Source organism: Orcinus orca, chromosome 1 (assembly GCF_937001465.1).
Source record: "Orcinus orca chromosome 1, mOrcOrc1.1, whole genome shotgun sequence".
NCBI lineage: Eukaryota > Metazoa > Chordata > Mammalia > Artiodactyla > Delphinidae > Orcinus > Orcinus orca.
Genome location: NC_064559.1, coordinates 26,528,901 through 26,533,276, shown reverse-complemented (window position 1 = coordinate 26,533,276; position 4,376 = coordinate 26,528,901). Strand labels below are relative to the sequence as shown.

The 4,376-nt window shown below is 35.0% G+C and overlaps 1 pseudogene; it reads right to left on the bottom strand.

Annotated features, from left to right (window-relative positions):
• Positions 1-3,577: 3,577 nt before the first annotated feature.
• Positions 3,578-4,033, bottom strand: LOC125961750 (60S ribosomal protein L23a-like; annotated as a pseudogene).
• Between the last annotated feature and the right edge of the window lie 343 nt (positions 4,034-4,376).

Sequence of the window (4,376 nt, the reverse complement as noted above, 5' to 3'; positions counted from 1 at the left end):
GGTGGCTTCTAAACTGTGCAGGTATAGAGAAGACCACTAGGGAGCCAGGAAAAAAATGAGGATAGATATCTGTGGCTGCACACTGCAGTGAAGACAAAATAATTGCCTACTGAGATAAATACCAACAGTTCTCATAGCACAAATTACAATCTGAGTTAGACAATAATTTATCTACAATATCCAGTTTCCAACCAAAAAGACAGTAGAAAGGGCGGGAATAAATTAGGAGTTTGGGATTAAAATATATACACTACTATATATAAAATAGATAATCAACAAAGACTTACTGTATAGCACAGGAAACTATACTCAATATTTTGTAATAACCTATAAGGGAAAAGAATCTGAAAAGTATATATGTATATTCATATATATATATATATCTGAATCACTGTGCTGTACACCTGAAACTAACACAACATTGTAAATCAACTATATTTCAATAAAAAATTTAAAAAACAAAAATATTAGACATGTACAGAAACTGAAATGTGAAACTCAGGAAGAAAAGCAGTGACCAGAAACTGATTCTGAATGGGGCCAGAAAATAATTTATTAAAGAAAAGTCTTCAAAGAAAGCATTATAAATGTGTCCAAAAATGGGAAGAAAATTATTCCATTATCCAGTTACCAAATACAGAAAATTAACAGAAAAATGGAACTTTAAGGAAGAACCACATGGAAATTCTAGAGACAAAATTTATAATAATAGCAATGAAAATTTCACAAGATAGAATCAACAGCAAATTTGAGTCTGTGGAAGAGAGAAATGGTGAACTTGATTATAGACAGTTATCCAGTTATCCCTTCTGGAGAACACAGAAATAAAGATTGAAAGAAAAGGAACAAAATCTTATAAATCTGTTAGAACATATCAGTTGTTCCAACGTTTGTGAAATTATAGTTTCAAAAGAGAGGAGAAAAAGAAGTAGAAACAATGCTCAAATTAATAATGGCCAAAAAGAATCCCAGATTTGTTTAAAACATTGATTTACAGCCGCATGAAACTCAAGAAATTCAAAGTAAAATAAAAGCAGCATACCACACTGTGGTACTCTAGACATAATACTCCCTAAAGATGTTCGTGTCTTAACCTCCAGAATCCATAAATATGTTACTTTACATGGCAAAAGAGATTGCAGAAGTGCTTGAATTAAGAATTTTGAGATGTAACGATTACCCTGCATTATTCCTGATGACCCCATGCAATCACAAGGGCTCTGATAAGAGGGAGGTTGAAGGGACAGAGTAAGAAAAAAGAGGTATGGTAATAGAAGCAGAGCTGGAGTGACCTACTTTGTGGATGGAAGAAAGAACCGCAAGCTAAGGACGGCGGATAGATTCCATAAACTGGAAAAAAAGGAAACAGATTCTCCCCTGGAGCCTCGAGAAGGAATAAAACACCGCCAGCACCTTGATTTCAGTCTGGTAAGACTCATTTCAGGCTTATGATCTCAGGAACTATAAGGTAATTAATTTGTGTTGTTCTTAGCCATAAAATTTGTGGTAATTTGTTACATACAGCAGCAGTAGAAAATTAATATGCATATATACACACATCATAGTAAGATTGGCAAAAGTCAAAAATAAGGAAAAAATAGGTAAAAGAGGAAAACAGCATCTTACATATTGGGGAGCAATACTATAAACAGCTGACTTCGAATCAGGAAAAGTAGAAGCCAGAAGACAATAGGATGACATACTCAGTGAGCTAGGTAAAGCATCCTAACAACAAACTGAGTTAGACAGCAAGACCTTAGATTTTAAAGGTCCAGTCATGTTGAAGGCTGTTTCCACTGCCTTTAATGTTCAGACCTTGGCCCCCTGTTTATAGACTGGTGCCTTGATATTCTTCCTTGGACCAGTGATCGCTTGATTTATTTATTATTACTAAAATGTAGTCTCACACACAAAAAGATAAATATGTGAGGTAATGAATGTATTAATTGACTAGATGGGAGGAATCCTTTCATAATGTATATCGTCACCATGATGTGCATTTTAAATAGCTCACAATTTTATATGTCAATTATACTTCAATAAAGCTGAACAAAAAAGAAAGCAGGTGTTCCCTAACCTTTTCTGAGGCTCATCTATAAAGAGGCAACAATTTCTGTAGTTTGAAAAGGTCATAAATTATGTCACTCCTAACCCCTTATACATGGGTAAACATGTAATCACAATGTTTCTTGGAACTAATGTGTAGGCTTTGTCATTTTGATTTTAGGTTAGGAGTTCTATATAGAGAGTAATGTGAAGCTCATGACAGCCGTCTTTCACTCTATTTAAAGAGAAGTTATCATCAAATTCAATGCAAGGAATGCAAAGGGCACCCACAAAATAGAGACATAAAACTCTAATGTAATTACTTGAGCTCCTAAATCTAGGCATACCTGATGAAGCATTAGCATAACATTCTGTTACATAAACATACATTCCATTATTGATATTAATAAAAAATCATTTTTATATCACATTTGATGCACAAGTCCTTCACAATATTGAAACTGGATCTCAGAGTAGGTCATTGTAGATGGCAAACCATAAAATCTGGAACAGACTGAATTAAAATAGGGCAGAAGATAGTGAAGCTTTTGTTATTCTCTTACTTTAAATTGTTACTCTGCTCATTCTACTATAATATAGCCCTCAGTTTTAAGTATTATAAATTTTATTCTCAGACTGGGCTAAGGGCAAAAAACCCTAATTTACTCTCTAACCGTTGTAGAAGGAGCACATCTGTTAATAGCAGGGATAAATTTTTTTTAAATGAGGTCCATATTAAAAATATGAATGGATAACTATTGTCATTGCAGTTACTGGTTCTGAATTATTTGAAAAGATACTTACACAGCTAATGAAATCTTGAGAAATTATTGACAAGAAGATTGACAAATAAGAATCTATGATTTCTCAACCTCTGAATACAGCTCAGTTCTTATACCTGTGAAAAAGAAAGCCTCACTGTTAACGCCATCCAGCTCTGGAAAATGAAGTCCTCCTCTACACTCCTTTTAGAGATAAACATGGATGGAAGGGCAAAAAATATTCACTCAGAGAAAATTACAAGAGTGGATAGATTTCTGGTGAAAGCACTCACTTCACAGCTAGAAGACCTTGGCATTTCACTCTAGCACAATGTAGTATATGCTATGGAGTTGGGCCCACCCTCTGTTCCTCTTTTTGTATGTGTGTGCACTTTTGTTCTTTTTTATGATGAAAAAATTTATATTTAGAATTAGCCAGCTGGATTCAGTTTATTTTTTTCTTTTTTTTAATTTAATTTTTATTTTATATTGGAGTATAGTTGATTTACAATGTTGTATCAGTTTCAGGTGACAGCAGACTGATACACATGTCTATTATTTTTCAGATTCTTTTCCCATATAAGTTATTATAGAATATTGAGTAGAATTTCCTGTGTTATACAGCAGGTCCTTGTTTATCTATTTTAAATATAGTAGTGTATATATGTGAATTCCAAACTCCTAATTTATCCCTCGTCCCACCTTTCCCCTTTGGGAACCATAAGTTTGTTTTCTATGTCTGTGAGTCTGTTTCTGTTTTGTAAATAAGTTTAGAAGAACTTAATTTTGTTGGCAACATCCAAAGCATCAGTCAGGACCTAGTGGAACATATGCCTTCTTCTCTCCATTGGGCTTGATTAGGGTATTGACCTTGGCCACTTCTATGTCGTAGAGCTTCTCCACAGCCTGCTGGATTTGGTGCTCTTGGGGTTGATGTCATGATGAACACAAGTCTGTGGTTTTCTGTTGTCTTCTACCTTCTACATGACTGACTTAGTAGTCAGGGGGAACTTGATGATGGCATAGTGGGGACGGTCTTCTAAGGATATTTGGGCCGCCTTCAGAGCTGCTGTGTCTTGGGTCCCTAGAAGGTGGGTGACCTATGGGTCTTCCATTTTTGTGTGGCTGTGGACACCTTTTAGTGCTGCCTTCTTGGCCTTCAAAACCTTTGCTTTGGCTTCAGCTTTGGGAGGGTCAGGAGTTTCCTTCTTTCCTTTCAGCCACATTTTTGTGAAAAGCTTGTCCTTTTCTTAAATGAGAATGTTTATTATGATTATTCACTAATCCTTTTTGTGCTGTGTGTTTTGGAGTTTATTAAACATAACAGTCTAAAGACCGTAGAAAGTCTAAATTGGGATTACGATGACACTAAAGGAGAAATAAATGTCATCTGGAGAATATGAACTCTGAGAAAAACTGACTTCTATAATCATCTCTAGATGTAATAACTGGACTGGACTTTACATTGTTTTCTAAAGTCAGAAAGATATATACTCCTTAAGATGTTTTCTCCAAAACTCCTCCTTGCTATACTTCTGTAGTTTGGCCAGAAGTGTGTCACAAGATTGT